Source organism: Furipterus horrens, unplaced genomic scaffold (assembly GCF_987537825.1).
Source record: "Furipterus horrens unplaced genomic scaffold, mFurHor1.1.pri manual_scaffold_4, whole genome shotgun sequence".
NCBI classification, from domain to species: Eukaryota; Metazoa; Chordata; class Mammalia; order Chiroptera; family Furipteridae; genus Furipterus; species Furipterus horrens.
This window is the reverse complement of record NW_028327174.1, coordinates 60495186-60516212: the sequence shown is the minus strand read 5'-3', so window position 1 is coordinate 60516212 and position 21027 is coordinate 60495186. Positions and strand designations below refer to the sequence as shown.

The window sequence follows — 21027 nt, the reverse complement described above, 5'->3', positions numbered from 1 at the left end:
TAGTTCTCTTGATTTATTTCCATGATGTATGTCTACTCACTTGACTTGTTTGGTTTCCTGATTACTTATCATAAAGTATTTATAGAGTATTTACGGTATGTTAGGTACTATGTTATGTGATGGGGATTCTAAAAGTTAATAACATGCCACCCTGGATCATATGGAATGAATTCTATGCTTCCTTCTGTTCACCAAATTACTTGGAAAACACTTAAAAGATGAGTGGGAGAAGCGTTATTGAAAAAGATAGAAATAAGGTGGTTTATTTCAAAGAAACAAAACAAGAGGAGACAAGTGGGACTGAGGAGCTTATGTGTAGCACTCTTCTTCCCTTATGCACTAGAAATCAGAATTTGTGTTCATTTGTTTTAATACTCTACTTCGGCAGAATGCTGAGGGCAGCTTCCATTAATATTTTTCTCCACTAATCACATTTTTCTATTACAAATGGACACAAGTCCTCTGGCTAAGGCTTTTTCATATCCAGGTGTATATCATTTTCAAGTCCCTGTAGTATGGAAGATAGCATGTTTTAGTGGTGGTGCTGGGGAAGGGAGAAAAAAGAAAAAACACCCCAAGCCAAAACCAAGCCAAATAAATCAAACTGGTTTTAGATTTAGGTACATTTGGTTTGAGTCCCACTGCTGCCACTTCATGACAGTGAAATTGTCTCAATTTTTTTTTTTCATATGTAAAATACAGTCATGTCATCTGCCTTATGTGATGTGAGGAATTGGGGTAAGGATTTGAGGTCACATATAAAGCCTCTAGCAGGAAGCTTGAAACGCCCCAAAGTGACATTTTTAGTAAGCCCTCGGAACATGGAGTTAAAATCCAGTGAAGTTCAGCATTCGATGCAATTATTTTTTACTGCTTAGACAGGAGGAGGCAGAGAAATATTATCTCAAGATTTCTGTTAAACTAGGGAGGCATTTGCTATTTTTTTTTCCTTTGGTGGGGAAGAAAAGGTTTTGTTTTAAAGTGTAGGAGGTGCCAGGAATAGGAATACCTTGATCTAAAAATCATTGGGAATTACTTATCTGAATATTTCTAAAAAATACAAAGGTTATCACAGAATTTTAGTATCATAAGACTTTGAATAATAAATTCTATTATATTTTGCAATTAATTTATACATTTGTTACCTTTATTGACTTTTTATCATGTTTTTATAAACACAGAGTGGGTGTAATTAGGGAAATAAGAAGGAAAATGTTACACATTTTAAAAACAGAAATAAACTTTTATTTTATTTTAGATTTTAAAAAATATTCTCACCCAAAGATATTTTTCTCACTTCTTTTAGAGAGAGAGGAACAGAGAGAAACATCTATGCAAGAGAGAAGCATGGATTGGTTGCCTCCGGATGGTGCAGGGACCAGGGAATGTTTTCGTCCGGACCAGAGGTTGCATGTGCCTGCACATGAACTGGAGAATGAACCTGCAATCTAGGTATATGCCTTGGCTGGGAATTAAACTTGCAACCTCTTGGTTATGGGACAATGCTCCAACCAACGGACCCACACCAGCCAGGACCAGAAATAACCTTTTAACAATATGATAAAATTATAGTTTTTCCACAACCACAGAAAGCCAATGAATTAGAAGCTAGGAGAGTTATAAGGTATGCTTTATATTTCTTATGAGAAAGGAAGGCCAATGTTCTAAAGTGATTTTGAAGATGGTTATTCTTCCTTGTACAGGGCCCAGGTTTCCAATGTCATTCCTGTTTGGATTTCATCCACTACTTAACATAGCAGACAGAGAATTAGTGTAAGATTAGTACCAAGCATTTTAAAATGTAAACTTTGCTCCCTGGGGAAATAAGTGCTAGTTAAGAGGGGGAAAAAAAAAAAGAAGAAAAAAAATCTTTGATCACATGACACGAATATTTTGAGAGAGATCATTTGAAGGTACCTCAAACAATTGTCATGTGCTAACCTGATTTAAATCTACTATAGTACAATTAACTAAAATAGTACAACTTACATGAATACATTTGACTACTTGATTTAAATCATTTCAATCAGTCTCAGTTATTTCCTTATAAATTCAAGCTAAAATAGAACAACCTCAAAAATTCAGAGTGAATGGAAAGGAGTTTAATAATAACTTAATACATATTTTATAATTTATTAACATACAGAAACATCTTCAAAGCAAACCTTTAAATAGTAAGTTCACAAAGTCTAGATATTACAGTTATAGATGGGACCTGGCTTGAACTTGACTAAAGTAATACAACATTATAAAATCTGTGGCAATACATTTTATTAAAACAATCATTCAATCTAGGTAAAATACTTGATGTCTTTATTTTTAATTTTTAATTTATTTTTATCATTTTTAAAAATTACAGTTGTCCCACTTTTTTCCCCATTGCTCTGCCCCACCCAGCCCATCCCTTCTCCCACAGTCAATCCCCACCCTGTAGTCCATGTCCATGGGTCATTTACACTAGTTCCTTTACTAAACCCTTCTCCTTTTTACCCCCCTTCTCTCTCTCCCCCCAACTCCCCTGATAACTGTTACTCTGTTCCTTGTTTACACGTCTCTGGTTCAGTTTTGTTCATTTGTTTGTGTTGTTCATTAGTCTCCTGTATAGGTGATATCACATGGTATAATACTTGATGTCTTTTAGATACAAAATACAGTTGAATTACAAAGCATATTAAGATAGAATCTCTAACAGGGGAAACATATATTCCATATTTCTTTGCAAATATGATACTTAGTATTACTTTTATTTTACAGCCACTGGAGGGAACATGTGATACCTATTTTGTCAATGATTTCAGTGAATCAGAGCTATAAAACCATAAAATTTTAGAGCTGGAAAAATGTAGTTACCTTGACAATTACGAGGCTAGTTGAAAAGTGGTATGAATATTAGCTCCAAAGCAAGATCTCTGAGATATCCTTAGTTGTAAGGGACTAGTAAGATTTCCTGGATCAGCATCCTATTTCTTGGCTTTCAGATATTTTTTCTTTTTCTAAATCCATTGTTTGTACTTATCTATTTTGCATAATTTTCTAATCACCAGATTAAGGTTTTTCTCATCACCAAAGCTGATGAAAGTGAGCCAAAAGAAAGCTCTTCTTTTGAGCTCGTATGCATACAGCTTAAACCAATATGTATCCAATTTGATCTAACCTGTAAGGACATGGCCTTCCAGGGTCTTGGTATTGAATTTCTGTACAAGGCTCTTTTACCATGGACTGTGGTTACATAGGGCTGCAATGCAAATCGTCTCTGTAAAGCCATGAGAGGTTGGAATTGGTAAAAATGCAAAATTCTCTGAAACCAGATACTGATTTCTTTTTCTCTGTGGAGAAATTGTCTCCTGGTTACAGCCAGTAAAGCTTTCTAACCCTGTTCTTCCTCTAGAGGGAGACATAGTCCAGCTTTTATACCAATTGCCACCCTCTCATCTTTTATTGTGTCTTCTGCAGGGCCGCAGTTTGCTCTCATCAGCAGCTGCGGTGGCGAACAAAACTGGCTGTTAAAAGGGAGGCGGAGGGAGGCAACGCCCCCTGGTCTGCCATCCCATTTTATTGCTTAACTCAACTCGGAGTGTTGGGACCTGTTCTCCCCCCGTGTTCTTCCACTGTAAGGGGAGGCCAGTCACTCTGTACTCTCTTAGACAGCCAGGCTGGGTGGAATAAGGGGTGTGGGTGGAAGAGGGGGTTCTGCCCTTTACTGTGGCTTTTAAAAAGATACCCCCGTTGTCTTTTGACAGTATAGAGCTTAGGAGAGGAGACTTTGATTACCAAACCGCAAACTTTTAATTTTTTCCTTCGGTAATTTGGATTTGTTTCCTTAGCCCCTCCCTCGCCCCTCTTTCTCCCCTCCTGCCTTTAGCGAAGTGACACGGGTAACACTTGCTCGCTCGTGTTGGATGTGGGAATCCACACCTTCTCGGCGGTGACGTTGGCAGGTGTTGGGGAACGGGGGGACAGCGGCAATTGCCCTTTCCTCCAGCCCACGATGCCTACAGGGGCAGCGGTTGGGCTAAGAAGGACTCTTGTCAGCATCACTTCTAGGAGGGATTGAGGGTCTGCAGCGGGCGAGGGGTTGCTGCTAATTGGACTCGGCGCAAAGTCTCCGAGAGGGCGCCAGCTCGGACCTATCTGCTAAAAGCCGGAACACCGGCGCCTGAACCAAGGGACTCGGGCGCTTGCAGGTGGACAGCTGCTGAGTTCAGAGCCTCTGCTCGTTGCTGCGCCTAAGCTCCCCAGCAACTCCTCCTCCACGTTGGAGACCCGGGACCTGCGAGAGCCCGGGAACAGAAGTACGTGGCAGAGGCTGCTTTCCTGAAGGTGAATCGTTCTGACCAATTGCCTTTCCCCAGAGAGCGAAAGGGAGGGCTGGAGAGAAGGAACGGAGGATGTGTGAGTGCGTGTGAGAGGGAGAGACGACGCGAGGCGGGAGGAAAAGTCTGTGCCCCGCGTTAAACGCAAACAAATCAGACATGGAATAAGGGCGGTAATTGCTGCAACACCGCCTCGATTCTCCAAGTGGGGGGAGCTGAGCGCACCGCGCGCCTCCGGCGAGGACAGCGGGCGACCGCGGGCGCTGGCAAGGGCTGCGGGACTTTGTTTTGTCCCCAGTAAACAAATCTTTTGATTACTTTGACACTCTGGAATAAAGAGGGGGAAAAAGAGACGAGGCGCACGCGCTCCACCTTCCACCTGCTTTAAGGGGGATTCCAGTGTAAATGTCAGGAGATTCCTGAGCTCTCTTTGCCATCGGAGGAGGGAATCCACGCGCGCGCACACGCGCAAGCTCCAGACCTCACTCCCAAGCCCTCCAGGAGCACACACCTCCGGACTTCGGTTCCCTATGCGCCTGAACGGGGACGGCGGATTGGCATCTCGGAAGCGATGCGAGAGCTATAAGGCTGGCGCTGGCCCGCGGAAGCTGCAGGAACATCGCTAGGTGTTGCCGCCACCAGGAAGCCGGGCTGCAGGTAGGTGCCAGCCCAGCCTCCCGCGGGTTCTGGGGACTCGGGCAGCAGCTGGAGCACCGGGTGCCTGCCCAGAAACCTCCTCTCCCCGGGGGTCCGGGGCTGTCGGGGGCTCGCGGGGAGAAGGAGAGAGGTGAGAGCAGATGCTGGCTGGGCGGCCAGCGTCTCCCTCGTGGGCCGTCGGGGTCGGGTGGGGGTAGAAGGACGCCAAGAGGGGATCAGAGCTCAAGAAAGCGGTTCCGAGAGCGGTGCCCTCCCTCCTTTACTGCCCCATTTCTTCTCTCTCTTCGAGCGACCCGGCCGGGGATTAAAGTGGGTTTTAACTCAATCCCTTAACCAAACCGGTCGGGGCTGGTAACCATTCTGGACTCCTAACAAGGAGTTGGGGGTCGCGTTCGAGGCAGGATCAATGAGCTATGTCAGGTCGCCTTTCTGAAATCCCTACTTTCTGTCCACTTCTGATTAGCCAATTCTCCGGCCTGTCTGCAGACAGTGGGCGTTTCAATGACGCTCTTGATTTCTCCACCTCTAACTATTTTAATAAAGAATCATTTTGGTAAGTTCCGGAGCCCCATCTATTTAAAGGTTTATTTCGAGTTGGGAACAAACGGTTTAATAAAGGTTACTAAGAGAGCTTTAGGAAAAGGATCATTTTATGAACAGCATCCAAAAAAGAAAAAAAGAAATAAACAGCTTCGAGAAACTAATGGTTTTTCATTTCTTTCCTAATAGAAGCCTGCCAGATCTTGCTAATAGTGCGCGTTTTTTTCTGTCCCATTGCTTTGCTGTCCCTTCGCCTCTGATGTTCCGGAAGGCCGGGTTCCTATCTAGAGGTGTTTTCTTTAGGTTACGGATCCTCACTTGCCTGTGGGGAACGCGTTGTTTCCAGAAACTGCCTTTGCAAAGGAAAGTTTGAGATCCACCGCCCGTTTTCTCTTTCCTCCTAGGACTGCAGGCTGAGCTGTCTAGTTTCCACTTGAAAAGAGGGAACTGTGGGCTCTAGCAAAGCCCGCGGGTAGACGCGACGCTTTCCTGTTCAGTATTCGCCTTCCTGACCGAGTGTTAAACAATTGCCTGGAGCATTTAGAATCTCATGGGTAGTTACTACAGTGACTGGCTAGCCAGTCTCTCTTCACCTTGTGGAGAGTGAGTTTGGCTTGTGGCAATGAGACAGACAAGGAAATAGCTTCCTTTTGTGGGTGTTTAATCCCATCTTGCATTTTGCAGAAATCCTTTTTTTAAAACAAAAGCAAAAACAAACCTATATACAACCTTGAATCTGAAAAGTACCCCCAGAGCAACCAGGATAAGAGTCCTTCACTTAGGACCGAATGCATTTCAACGACTATTGACTGAATGATAATTAACTGGTTCCTGTCTTCCCAACTAGATTGTTGGAGACCTTAATGTTAAGACTTATCAATTAACACGTTACAACTGCTCTATTTGGCAATGTAAGTTAAGACAATTGTGTAATTAATTTAAGATTTCTGTGTTAAGTGCTAAATGGCAATAACTAGCAGAGATTGAAAACACTTCTAAAGCCTTTCAAAACCAGAGCCTTAGGGTTATTTGTATTTACTCCAGTCTTTCTTTTTTCCACATGTACAATTTCAAATTTGGCACCTAAGAGCCTTAAAAAATGATAAGACACATGTAATTAATTTTTTTCCCCCTACTCTGTTCTGGCTCCCATCCTGGCTCAATTGTTTGCATATTGACCTCTTTAGAGTACTAATTTTCAAAGCTATAAAGTCCATCAGTCACTACACTGGAGCTTATTTTGCTTTGGTTTTCTTAATTTTTTAATAAAAATGAGACTGTATTATTTATAGATGTAATACCGTGACAGCAGTGTCGCACCAGCTGAATGCTGAGGCACCCTGACTCTTTTAAGAGGCAGAGCACAGTTTTAGCATATTGCTTTTTATTAGACATTTTTTTGAGATTAAAATCTAGATTCTTTTTGCACCTTTAATAAAATTTTGTGGTTTAGGGTGCTTAAATTTACATATTAATATATAGTGCTATGATATATATCTCTTAAGGAAGAACCCAAAACCTTGACATTAATGCTACAAGTTGTGCTAAAGGGGAATTGAAGGTTTCTGACTTTATGTGATTTTGAATCTGAAAAATGTTAGCTATTTTAACAATGACAAATTGGGGAATGAAGGTTTATTGAGATGCCCTCAGATCTATGTCAAAAGTGATATATATTGCATAGAGACAGCATTAAAGTATTTACTAACCACCAAGTTATAAAATGCAATGACACAGTTGTAAAAAGTTTTGTTTTTAGATATGGTTACTTTTCCTTTTAAAAAATTTCTAAAGTAATGAAACTTTGACGGTAATATAAGATTTTATTAAAATTATTTAGTATATTATTAGAAAAGTTTAGGGGTCCTGAATCAGTATCTTCAATGTAGTATTTTAATAAATGATACTTTTACAATGTGGTTTTGAACACATTGAAAGTATATTTTAGGGTTGATTTATCACTAATTGTATGTTATGTATTACCTTGTATGGGTAGGGTAAGATATGTCTCTCCAGCATTTTCCAGACATTTCTTATCATGGGCCCTAATAGAAGATACTGTCAGATTCTGCCTAAGTTCAGCTGTGGCTGCAAACTGATGAACATTTGCCTCTCTAATGCATGTCTTAAACTAGAAATGTTCCAAAGATGAAACAACCAGAATGCAAACAGTTCAGTGCCCATGCTTTTACTTCTCCGGTATTTTATTAGGAATGCATCATTAAGTTGCATTATTCTGCAGCTGTTTTGTTCATTAAAGATTCAAGTAAAAATAAAGAACTTTACTGTGCAATGCAGTTTTGTTTCTTTAGTAAAAAACCATAAGTTGAAGTTAAAAAAAAAAGCATCTAACAGTCCCCCTTTGATCTATGTCTGACATTTACAAATGCAATTCATCAACCCATTATTAGCAGGGCTCTATCAAAACACAGAGAAGAAGCACATTAACACAGATGCTGCTAGATACCAAGGCCAAACTAGCTGAATCAACCTCATATCTGGTCCACATCGTCGTCGGCAGCCGTCCGTCTCGAGAGACGATGGTGTAGCTTCCCAAGAGTCTATCTGCACCGCCGAGAATGGCTGTGCAGTCCGACTCGGGAGTGACATGGTATCTGTCTCCTCCCGTGTTGAATCGACATCTTGTGATGACGCTGAAGCTACAGAGCCTGGGCAGGGTAATATGGAGGGTCTGCTGTTGCCCATGCAGCAGACCCCCCCTCTCTTCGCAGCTGAAGGATCCAAGGGAAAGACGGAGTCGATACAGCTTGGGTTCAGGTGCGCCGCAGGAGTTGCCGGTGTTGACTACAACGTCAAACCGCTTTAGGGACTCCGGCTCCGGATTTTCTGTCGGGGTTTACTCCCTTAGCCTTTCCCCTGAAGAGGTATGCCGCAAGGCAGCGGAGGTTTTTTGGAGTCAGAGTTTTCCTTCTCTGATGTACCCTGACTGGAAGATCGAACCAGCGACACTTAGCTCGCAGGCCGACGCTCAATCCACTGAGCTAAACCAGCCAGTTAAATCACAATTAAATACAATAAATTGAAGTAGCTTCTTCACCTACCTCTTATTCTTTATCTGTATAGATCAGGGAAGTTCACTTAGAAACTATATGGTCCACATACTTAAACAGTAATTCACATGATAAATATTGCCTATGAAGCATTGATTGTTTTTAATGCCATATGATATGATATGATGAATTTGCCATTTTGTTCAAAAATTATTTGGTTAACTTTATTTTGAACTATAATATTTGGAGCATATAATACTGGAAGAGGAGAAATACTTTTATGATGGGTTACCATAAATTTTTTTAGAAAACCATTTGACTTTAGGTTTGGAGCACAGGCTAAAACAGGGAAGATGGAAAGATGGGCCTAGAAAACAGACCCAGAAGTTAGTTTTTGTTTTTCAGTTCTTATTGACCACTGATTTATTGGGTAATTTTTAGAAAGTCTGATTCTATTCATTTGGCACAGTAATTCAGTGCCCTTGTCAATGAAATATGACTAACAATCATATCTATGAAATAGAACTAACAATCTTCTCTTCTACTTACTCTTAACAGAAATTTTAAGAGGAATAGACTTATTGGAACATGGAGAAAATAGCTATTTAAATACATTTCTCTGCAATGTCTATCTAATCTCTATATGTATACATATATATGCACATATATATGTACAAATCACATGCATATACAGTAGCCCCTCTCTATATCATGGCTCACTTAACGTGGCCTCACTGTATTGCGGGATTTAAAAAAATATTATATTTAATTATTTATCGCGGATTTTTCATTATATCGTGGGATTTTGCGGTACTGTGTATGTATGTTGTTAAAGTTAGGTACGTTTAAGAGTGTAGAATATGTTTAAGAACATAAGTAGTGTTTATAAAAGTGTGGAAAGGTTTATAAGGGAGGGGGAAAGGTTAATAAGGGACTGGGAATGGTTTATAAGTGTGTGGGAAGGGTTTATAAAGCCTTAAAATCTATATAAATACTAAAATAAATGTAAGATTCCTACTTCGTGGATTTTCACCTATTGCGGGGTGGGGGGAGGGGGGTTTAGTACATAATACCCATAATAAGTGAGGGAATACTGTATATATACAAATGTTTTTAATGGCACCCATGCAAATGCTGATTTTGTATCGAAGGGGGTGAGAGCAACTTTAAAAAATGCCTACATTTTTAGGTACATAGTTTGTCACTATTTGACATGATTTGACCTACAAACACAGCTATATCCATGGTTTAACAAGGTCGTTTATAATTGAGGTTTACTGTTTGAGCCACTGGTACATGCAGTACATTTTTCCTTTTTAGTTTTTCTTTTGAAGGTATTTTTGTTAATGGCAAAACAGCACTAGAATGTTACTGGACCTTGGTTGAGCAACCTCAGTACTTGAGTTTTGGCTAAGAAAAAAATTTGGGCTCAAATACAAGCAAAAGTTTGCTTAGAAAGTCGCAAAGGTAGAGGAATGAGTGTGAAAGAAGTAAGAAGTGAGCCACCTGGGCTTCCTGGGCACAGGAAATGAGTTACAGAGGCAAAAAAACAGACCCTTGGAGCTTAGGATAAAGAAAGCAAGGATATGCATGCCCGGAGGAAGAAGAGGGTGAAAAGTCCAGGTGTGCTCTTCTAGGCTGGAGCTGAGACACAACTGAGGCCTAGATGTTATCTCTAGTTTGTGGTCAATAGACCTGAGGCTTTGTTCCTAAGATTATTTGATTCAGGTCAGAACCGCATTGCCTTGAGGGCTTAAGACTTAAAGGAGCCATTGTGCAAGGACTTGTATGGGAGTCATATGAGGCTATTGTCTGGCTCCCATGTTCCTCCTCTAAGGGGTCTGCCACATGACTAGCTATGTGCCAGGGGAGAAGAGGTCTGGGCAGGGTCCCAACCACATGACCAGCGATATGAAAGGTCAAGGGGTCTAAACCGAATGTCCAGCAATATACTAGGGGAGGAAAGGTCATCCTGGGCACAAGGTCCCACCCTACAATTGTCCATGCCTAGGCACATGGGGCTTTCTGTCCTGGAGCCCACTGTCCTTGCTCTGCTCACGCCTGTCTTAACTGCATACTGCATTTTTATTTGTTAGGCTACAACTGCAAAAATAAATCAGTTTTGTCCTCTATGTAGGGATGCTTCGGGATGTGTTTATTGACACTATGACTAGGAATTTCAACACATTTAAAACACTGAATATATCTGTATGCTGTCTTTATTAAATATGTGCCTTTACAGTCAAAACATAAGCCATGTATTACATTAGAGCATACTATTCTGGTTTACAAATGACATCTACACATTTTCCAGAAACATATTGATATCATACTTCAAATTCATGTTAGATTTCCAAAACCACCCTCTTCCAATATGTATACCACGTGTGTATGTTGGATTTTATCCTGTGCTGTAATGATAGGCAATCTAGTTCCTGGAGTCAGTGAAAATGTGGCCTACTTAGGCAAATAATTGTTATGGCCATTGGAAAACATTATAATATGTTCAGGTTACTTGGGATTCAGATGAAAATTGAATATATTAGCTGTAAGGAGAACATTCCATTTTGTTAACAGAGATCCATATGGGGTATGAGAAATAACTAAGGAATTAGAGCTTATAGTACACTTTTATTAGATAAAGTCCTTGAAATCACTTCCTTCAATCTCCTGAATGACTCCATAGTAGCTGTAATTGTTTTATGATTTCCTCTGAATGGCCAGTTAGTGAAGGTAAGTCTGTCTTCCTTTCCTCTAGCAATAGCACGAACATAGTCATTCAATTAAATTTATCTTTATTTTTGAAACTTTTTACCGAGAGATTGATATTGTGATAATGTTGCATTCTTAGCAATTATGGTGTTAGGCTAAATCTAGTACTTCGACAAAATGGGGACAAGCAGCCAAACAAGTCTCCTTTGCTCTTTTATCTCCTTATGCTTTCTAAAGCTAATTCTTCATGTAAAGCCTGGAGAGTGCAAAGTAGCTTTTGATGAATGCAAGGTTTATTTTACTAAATATTTTTATGGTTTTCTCCTGCTATGAACTAGTCACTGTATAATTGCATGCATGTGCATGGGCAACTGTGTTGACCTTTAAAGGTCATGCAAAAATTCTAAACCTTTCAATTTACAGTGTTAATTGCCTATGGCCTCCTGTTGCTGCATATGGAGCTCTCTGTTGAGTTTAATAACACAGAATAATACTTTGGCTTTCTGTGGTGGATTATGTAGCTCTTTATAAGCACATTTATGAAGGTATTCATAGTAGACACTATGACAGGATATTTTTGGAAAAGTGTATTTGTGCTTTGGAATTAAAGTTTTCAAGCTAGAATGGCCTGGACTATGAGGGGATGGACAGATTTTTTCTAGGACAAAAGATCCATCATTCAAAATTATTATCTATATGTAAAAACTATGCATAGTTTTATTTGATTCTGGCTGAGTTTTTCTTCTTTAATGTCCTTCTTGGAAATTCCAATGAGAATTGTACTTAAATATTGGAGGAAGGAAATATGCTTGCTCTTTCCTGCTCTATTATGGAAAAGACTGTGCGAAAAGCAAGGTGTGTTGTTTGTTCCAGACTGCTTTTTCCTGGCTTCATATTCTTTGTTGTTATGGGTTGTAAAGTAAGCAAAAGCAGGGAAGTAAAAAAGGGTTACATGGTCATAGGAATCTTTTTTTTTTTTAAAGATTCTATTTACTCATTTATTTTCAGAGAGAGGGAATGGAGGGAGAAAGAAAGGGAAATATTAATGGGAGAGAGAAACATCAATTGGTGGCCTCTTGCGCACTCCCAACTGGGGACCTGGCTCACAACTCTGGCTTGTGCCCTGACCTAGAACCAAACCTATGACCTTTTCGTTTTCGAGAGAATGCCCAGCCGACTAAGCCACACTGGTCAGGGCACAGGAATCTTAATAAAACCTCAAGCTAGTAGTAATTGGACACAGAGACTTTGTTAGAATATATTTATTGTTTGAGAGGGCAGTTTTTCTACAGCTCTGTAACTTGGTTTACTCAAACAATAGAGCTCTATGACTGATGCAGTGAATTTGTGACTGCTCAGATCAGTCAAGAATTCAGAAAGAGCCAGTAAAGATCATTTGAGGAAAACAGCATAAACACTTACATTTTTATTTGTATTAGTTAATGGACAGTTCCAAACTTATTTAAGGTAGACAAACCTGGTTATTGTTACTCTTTTTTTTTAGTTTAGTTTTACCTTGTTATAGGTGTATAGTGAATGCATGCTTAAATTTGTTGGTGATGGAGAGTTCAGTAAATTTCTTCTTAAAATGGCTGTCAGATGTATTAGTATCAGTGACCTGGTCCTGCTTTTGTTTGTATGAGGTCTGTTCAGAAAAAGTCCAGCCATTGTTAATTTAACAAGAATGGTTTGTGTGACATCAGTGTAACCTGGCAGCCAAGGAGCGTGAACTGGAATGTGCATGTGTGAACAATGGTGACTTCACTGTACTAGTCCGTGGGGGAGGTAGATGTCATTGAGCGAGCATGTGTACTGTGTGGCTGTTGCATTCAAAATGACTGAGTGAGTGGAGCAACAAATCTGTATCAGATTTTGCGTTAAGCTTGAACATTCTTCTGTGGAAACTATTTGGATGATTCAGAAGGCCACAGCTATGGGTAACTGGTGACTGGCTGCTTCATCATGACAACAGGAGTACTCATGCATCACATCTTGTGCAGAGTTTTTTGGTGAAACAGCAAATCACCCTAGTGACTCAGCCCCTCTACAGCCCAGACTTGGTGCCCTGTGACTTCTGGTTTTTCCCCAAACTAAAATCACCTTTGAGAGGGAAGGGATTTCTGACAGTTGATGAGATACAGGCAGCTTATTGTGATTGAGAGAACTGTGAAAGGTCCCAAGGTGCCTACTTTGAAAGGGACTGAGGCATCATTGTTCTGTGTACAATGTTTCTTGTATTTTATATCTTCTTCAACAAATCTCTTATTTTGCATATTACATGGCTGGATACTTTCTGGACAGACCTCATATTTTCTTCAGAAAGTTGAGTTGAATTGAGCAAATGAGCTCTAACTTTAGTTCTCTTTTTCATGTATAAGGAGAAAGGAGGTAGGTGGTCTACCTTTCAGTCAGGCAATCCAAAGGCCAATGGCAGAGTGAAAGGGCATTGCAATCTCAGACTTCATAAAACCTTATCGGATAGTTTTAAATTCAAGAAAAGTTTCTAATCAATTTTTTTTTTCAGCTTTGGTTCTTGAAATGTTATATCAGAGTAATTTCCTGCCAAGATACATATTTAGTGTTATTGAAAACACCCTTTACATTGATTGTTGGTGTGTTTATAAATATACCAGAATTGGGGCAATGTTTAGATTTTGCTGTTTGATTCTCTATTTGTTTATCATATCATTTGTTTGAGTGGTTACAATTCATTAGCTTGCATTTTGGTTAGCAGATAAATTTTGAAAATGACTATGATGACACCAATGTGATACAGTGGTGAGAGCTCTGGAGATGTCTTTGTAGTTCTACCAATATGTAACCATGTAACCCTAAGAAAAATGACTTTATTTCTCTGTGCCTCAGTTTCTCAACAATATATTTTTTTCAGTCAAATTTTCAAGACAATTAAGAATTAAAAAATTTCTCCCATGTGTTCAGACCTACTAAGTAAGCATTGTGGCATGAGAGGTACAGTTACAGTACTATAAGGGGTACCTTTAATTTAAGAATTTAGAGGGCATCTAGCACATCAGTAAACTTTTCATAAATGCTTTTTAATAAGTGATTTGTAAAAGGTATTCAGCTTTATAAGGTTGGGATGATGATGATAATGATGACTAAAGACTATAGACATGGGGACATAAAATTGAATCAGACTAAATTTTGTAATTCAGTTTAGTCATTTTTGTCTAGTTTGTATCATGCTGTTTTGTTGCAAAACAAGTTGTGATAGGCCACAAGTATTAGGCTTTTAAGGGTTACATATCTTTTCATAGTCACTGAAATAAAATGAACAACCAAAATAGAACTAGACTAGCAAATGGATCATCTTCATATACCTGTTGATAATTAAACACATTCATTCAAAATCTGTGTATGAATTTTTGAGAATTTATAATTTCTGGCAAAAGTTCATTCATTTATTTAATAAGTATTTATTAAACAATTCCTGACTGTTTGGGAATCTCCCAGCAAATAAAAAAGACAAAGACACCTGTCCTCATAGAATTTACCATTTTAGTATATTACTTGAAGTTTTGAAATGAATCTGGAGGAGTGGTTTAAGAATGTTTTGTGCTGTGCCTGCAGTTGCTACTAATTCTTGTTTATAACTGTGAAGTACGGTTCTGAAAAGAAATTGTTAAAATGTCCAAGTTGGAATGAGCTGTGTAGATAAATAGCATAAATATATTTAAAGTGAGGTAGTGTGTAATTCAGTGGATTGATTCCAGCTCACAAGGTCTATGATCAAACTGAGGGTAACACAAACAGTAGCTCCTTTTCCTGAATTACACATATGAAAGAATAAATTCAGATAGGCTGAATGTTTTGATATCAGTGATATGATGCTCCTTAGAGCCTCTTAAAAGGGTTGCATATTCAGATGCCTGTGGGGTCACGCTGGGAATGTGAACGAGTGAAGCAGACCAAATGGAAGATGACAAATGGCAACTGACACTCTGCCTCAGCTACAGTGTTGGGGAGACCATAGGGAGTGGTGGAGATTCTGGCCAACATCTAAGTGGGACAGCTGAGCCTTGGCTGCACTTATTGCCATGCCAGAATGTAGGTCTGATGTTGCCAGATTTTCTGATTTGTAGAAGAGAACTTAGATGTGCAGATTTTTTGATGTGAAGGTTCCAGATTTATAAATCATGGTAATAAACTCCAAGTTAAAGTGGGCCAACAGACATATCTGCAGGCCATATGCAGGCTAAGGGGCATGAGCTGTTGACAGGAATATGCGATAACAGCTAGTTAGGGAGATATGTGTATGCCTGCCCTCTGCCATCTCTTGCCATAATATGCCAACCCGCTGGCATCTAGAGTCAGGCTGGTCACCAGTAAAGGGCTCAGCTGGAGCAGCTGAATAATAATGAGGAGTGCTTTGCTCTCATATCTGTATTTAGTTTTCTTCTTGTTGACTCATTTGTGCAGTTGATGCTGAATTCACCTTGAAGTTGGTGATATCTTGTAGGGTTTATGAGAGAGGTTGGGCATGCAGAAGTTTGAATATAGGCCAAATATTTGAAATACTCTTTATAGTTCTGTAATGCCTTATTCCTTTGGATTACTGCTTCTTAAACTTCAAAATGCTCACAAGTCTTCTGGGGGAATTTTGCCAAAATGCAGGTTCTAGAGTGGGGCCTGAGATTTTGCATTTCTAACATGTTCCCAGGCAGAGCTAATGCTGTTGGCCCATGGACTACAGTGGAGTTGCAAGGCTTTAGGGAGCTTTTTCACCTTTAATTTCCATCCATGCATGCATAAAAGTGAGAGGCACCCAACTCGGACTTTTCTGACGGGTTTCTCCCTGTAGCAACAGCCCAAACCTGGCCACTGACTCTAAACACTTTTCTCAAAGGCTATTTAATCTGAGCACAGAATTTGTAAGTGTTTTCCTTATTTTCTAGTCTTTTATTTAGAGAACATATTCTCCTCCTCAAAGTGGTAACCCGAAATCGTCTGTTTCTCATATATTAATGTAAGTTTATTTCCTGTATCTTGAAGAAATGTTTATTTTTTAAGTAAGGCATTATAATGTGCATGGATATATTCTGACGTCCAAAGTCAATTTTACTTCCCTAAATCGTTTATGGAATTTCAACAGTATTTGCTTCCTTTTAGGACTTAAATGTCAAAATTTTGGCCACAATGTGTAGATTTTTGTTGTACTTAAGTAGTTGTTATGAGTAGGTAAGAGGATAGACTTGAAAACAGTTGGTTTCCTATATGTTAATTGGGCTTACAACTTTAAAGTGAATATCTCTTCTTTTTCCTTTTTCTTTTTGGTTCTGCTAATCCTAACTACCTTTCCATAGTGGTCTCTTTTGGGTTGAAGACATGATGACTTATTACTTAGAGAGTTTAACTTTTTTATATATCATTAGCATTTTTTAAAACCGGTTTTACTAATGCCAAGTGTTGTAGCTATGTTTGTGACTCCTGTTGTACTGCGGTATGACCTGGGCCTCATGTCACAAGCTCATTTCACTGGGTGAACGATATTGTTGTTAGTGTTATCAATGCCCTGGAAATTCTTATGTTTCTTATGCTGGCATATTAATTATAAACTGAGATTGGATTTAGACATGTCATTATGAGGAAGTGAAGCAATTTGTTTTCTTGCAAGCTGTATGATTAATATAGTTTGCAATAGTAATGCTATTAAAGCTTACCCAATTTCTTTCATTTAAGGGCTTAGAAATTTCTGTTCTATAAAATAGCTTTGCTTAAGCTGAATAATGATATGAATACATTTTACTGAGTCTGTCATGTGTGTATCATGTTTCTGTTGATTCCCAGTGTTTAACATAGTGTCTGGCACATAAGACATACTTGATAAATTTAATGGGGAGATGATCAAGAGTTCATATTGATAAAATGTCTTTTGCATATTTTTTCAATGTGTAAGGAAGTATTCTGTGAAACAGTGTTATTTATTCTGTCTAATTGAGTGTGTGTTTATGTTGTGTGTGTAAGAGACAGAATTTGTTGGTGTGGGGGGGAGAGAGAGAGAGAGAATATTTGTTTCGACCTACCCTTGAAAGATATTTTAGCATTAAAAATACATGCATTCTAGGCAACATATCAAGAACAAAAATAAAATAAGCATGCTAACTGATATTTCACAATTTATTGTAACCTGGAGATTTAGAAACTACATATGCTTGTGATTCTACTATTGTATAAATTAAATAATGTTTGTCAATGCCAAATTTAAGTGTTGTTAATCACATATGGACTGTACTTTGATTGCTCTTGTCAGTGACTTGACTTATCATTCATTAGGGAATTTAAAGCCATTTATTCTTATCTACATAATTACCATTTTCATTATTTATCATGAACCAGATTTGCTTTTTTTCACCTTCAGGAACACTTGTGACTGTGATACTATTGTTCTTGGCTTTAATGATATTTAATATTATTGGCGTTGTAAATTTTAAATGCTATTTAGTATAGATGGTATGCATTCAAGTATTTTATTTTAGTCCTTCTGGGTCAAGTAAAGCTTTTAAATGCTTGTTGCCATTGATTACTAAGGAAATCCATGTGTATTATGTAACTAAAAAAGTCAAGTCATTAGAGCATTAAGAACTTAGTTGGAATTTTTGTGTCACCTTTATTTTAAAAGATTGAGTTAACCTGTATGTATTAGCATTCCTATATGCTTAAAAAGTTTCTTAAAACCCTTGAATATGATGTCTTCTGTGAAGTATAAAAAGTATTTTTGGAACTCCTTGGTGAGTCCAAGGCAGGCTTTGAATTGAATGAACCTGTTTTTTCCTGTATTGTCCCAGAATGCTGAGATTTGTAAAATTAAGATCTAAGGTTATTGAGCGAGGGCTACTGTGGAATTTATTGAAAAAGACCTATTTTTTTTCTCAACTCAATCCCAAATATGAAATTAATGAAAAATTAAGGGATTTTACAGTACTAAAAGATTTTCAAAATCGATCGGTAGAATTGAAGTCAAGCTTATTGTATATTAGTGAATTTTACTTAGGAACAAAGTCCATGTTATAGTTCTGGGAAGACTGGATGAATTAGGTTTTTTCTTTTATTTATTTATTTTTTTGCCTAGTGTCTTTTCCTAGCAGCTAATTACATCTAGTCTTTAAGGTGGACTTCAGGGTTTGTGGCTAATACTTCATTTTGTATTTTGAGAAATCTGCTTCAAGTTCAGTGGGTGGATGGTATGGCAGACTGGAGTGAAATCAGAGGAAAAAAAAAGACAATAACTGGCAGTCAGGGGTTGGGAAGGTTTGCATTTCATAGAATATGGATGGTAAAAAGAGTTAGGTAGGGGGTCAGATGGCATGACTGAGAAAATAGAGGTCAGAAAGGAAGTTTGTTCTAGCTAGCACTTTCATACAAAGAAAAGAGGAAATCCTTGACCTTTGAGAGAGGTTAGAAGTTAGACAAAGAATAAATTCATTGTAGTTCCTGGGGAACAAAGAGGTAAAATGTCAATGCATGGAAGTAATACAATGCACAGAAAAATGCCTGGTGCCAAACCAAAACTTCCCCTTGGTCTTGTAAAAACTATTTCAGAATAACAAATTTTTGTCAGGGCATTTTACCAAACTGAATGTCTGAAAGAGTGTTATTGGACATTTTTGTCATTAGTTTCTTGTTGGTAACTTGGGTTTAGAGATTACTTAAATCTCTCCAAGCTTGGTAAATCAGTGGTGACCCTAGGCCATCCTTTTATGCTTCTATTTCATCACATTAACATATCTTGACCACTGTCCTTTCTCTGTGCTTCTTCCCTATGCTGTGAAATTCTTGGGGTCAAGGAACATGCCTTACTTTTCACCATGACCCTCCCAAGCATAATCTAGAATGTATTCAGACATTTAATATCTGTTTTATTATTTGATCTTTAATTTTTAAATTCTAAAATTCTATATTATTTTCTTTTTTTTTCTTTTTCTTTTTTTTAGCAGCTAACATTTATTGAGTACTTATTTTGTGTCAGGCACAATGTAATATTCTCCTTACAGTCATTCAGTTCATGAACCATTCCTTTTTTTATTTGGTTCTCAATACTATTCTATGAGAGTGCTATTACTATTTTCTCTGTTTTACAGAAGATAAAATTTTGTTGCTTGGAAAGGTTAACTAACATATGTAAATCCCATCTACTATAGCCTTGTTACCTTACATATGTTAGTTAAATTCTAAATTATTTTCATCCTTCATGTCCGTAATAAACAAAAAAGTGTATTCCAGAGGCATACATAATAACTACATTTGGACAGTGCTGTATTGTTTACAAATGCACATTCATGCATAAGATTTCACTTGATACCGTAAAACAATTTTGATTTAGGGGTGAGTGATATCTTCAACTGGGTGAGGAAACTCTGGTAGAGAGTCATCAAAATCATACAGCTAGGGAGTACCAGGAGGCTGGTTTGAATTAAAGCCTGTCTGCTGGGGGACGAGCCTCCATGACACTAACTGCCTTTTTGTTCCACAACATCTTTTTAAGGATGTTTAAAAATGAACCACCTTGGAAGATAATGTCTCCTTCTGAATCACAAGGCAGATTTGCCTACTGTCCAGCATAACAAAAACAATGTCTCCATCTAGGACAAAGGGAGGTCTGCTTTAGCCCATTATAAGAAATATGGGTTCACTTAGCACAAGGTTGTGCAAACCAAGGTGTGTATGACATCCACATGGGCTGCTTTGCATCCCACCTGTGGGATTTGCGGGCAAGAGAACTGACTAAAATAATGACACTAGCACTACTTGCTATACAATGAGTAATAAAGTCTTTTTGTCTCTGAGCCAGGAGCCTCATGTCTTTTTCCAGCAACCGTAAAATATGGGAGGCTGACTTGTAAGAATGCAGGTTGGGTAAAACTCTCAAACCCTTCCCAGTTCTTGACAGTGTGTTTTTCTGTCACATCAAATGATATCTCTTTCTTTGCCTGGTTTATGTCCACTTTCAGAGCTACTTTAAATAAACTTGTAATGAAAACGAGTGACCTATATTACTTGTGCCAGGCTTTTAGTACTGGCCCACTGGGGTCCTCCTCTGGCATTTAGAAAGTTCCCTTAGTGGCAGGATAAGAGAATAGGTTCCATGGAAGACAGGGAGACCAGCTAGAGAGGTATTTTAGTGATTCTAGTGAGAACTGGAAAGTGTTTGAAGAAAAAGAGTTAAAGAAGGGAAAAAAAAGACAAGATGGAACCAATTGGTCTTAAAGACTGAATGTATGTGGGAGAGAGAGAAAAAGTCAAGATTAGGTCCTGGCTTAAGTGACTGGTGTTGCTTACACAGGAAAATCCCCAAATCTGTTGTAGTCTATCTAGGTGAAGACGACAGGTTTAATTTTAAGCATTTTGATGTTGAGGTACTCTTGGGATATCCAAAAGGAAATCTAAATAAATAGTGGTAAGTATGAGTCTGGAGTTCAGGACAGAATTATGGTTTAGGGATGGAGGCTTGGGAGCCATCAGTGTACATGTGGCAGGAGAAACCTTCTAACTGGATGAGATCTCCAGGAAGAGTGTGTAGAAAACACCAAGGAGAGACCCCTGGGAAACAATACTGTATATAAAAGAATCTCAGCTCTACTTAGTGTCAGCAGGAGGAGTCACCTTTCTTTCTGTTGTTCTTTCTTTCTCTCTGGGTTTTTGCCCATTTTGCAGCAACTTGGCCCCATACACCATGGAGTACACCTTTCCTGCAATGGCCTGCCGCCTGGAGGAGCTGAGGAGAGCAGGAAGAGAGAGCAGTAGAGAGAAGTGGGCAGCATGTTCAGAGTTCCCTG

The 21027-nt window shown here is 38.8% G+C and overlaps 1 protein-coding gene across 2 annotated transcripts in view; it reads left to right on the top strand.

Moving 5' to 3' along the window:
• Nucleotides 1-4778: 4778 nt before the first annotated feature.
• TAFA2 (TAFA chemokine like family member 2) overlaps nucleotides 4779-21027 on the top strand; it is a 467249-nt gene continuing 451000 nt past the window's right edge. For both annotated transcript variants that reach the window (XM_090275632.1, XM_090275633.1), the window contains exon 1: nucleotides 4779-4970. The gene's annotated coding sequence lies outside the window, so the exon portion shown is untranslated. The remainder of the gene's footprint in view (nucleotides 4971-21027) is intronic.